Source organism: Penaeus monodon, chromosome 29 (assembly GCF_015228065.2).
Source record: "Penaeus monodon isolate SGIC_2016 chromosome 29, NSTDA_Pmon_1, whole genome shotgun sequence".
Classification (NCBI taxonomy): domain Eukaryota; kingdom Metazoa; phylum Arthropoda; class Malacostraca; order Decapoda; family Penaeidae; genus Penaeus; species Penaeus monodon.
Genome location: NC_051414.1, coordinates 18,875,675 through 18,876,219, shown reverse-complemented (window position 1 = coordinate 18,876,219; position 545 = coordinate 18,875,675).

Genomic DNA, 545 nt, shown 5'->3' with positions numbered 1-545 from the left:
CACATGTATATGTATATGGTGAGAAAGACAGAGAAAGGGGGAGGAGAGAGACATATTTTCAAACGATGGATGTCACTCTAACAAAATTGACAAATTATATCATATCTATTAAGCATGGGCCACATATTTTATATTCTTGCAAACCTAAGATATCATCAATTAGATTTGTAAGGGATTCTGAAGAAAACTGAATAAATTCCACATGGATTATCAATATTTGGAAAGGCACGTGTACATAACCAGGTCATCAGGAAGGCCATGCAATTACCATTATGTTGATTGAATTGCTTGCTAAGAGCGTAGTTCTTAAAAGCGTTATTGTTCGGTGTTTCGAAAGCATCAGTGTATCGTGATATTATGTTTCCTTAGAGTGTAAATACTCCAAGTTGGAATAAAATCTTCTCAAAGGAAATGCGATATTCACCTTTGCCCTATTAGATATCGAGTGTCTCTTCAGTGCGTTCATTTCATGGAGATACTTACTGGTCAGAGATCATTATGTCAATCATAGTTCCGATAGAAGAAGTATCCTGGGAAAATATGAC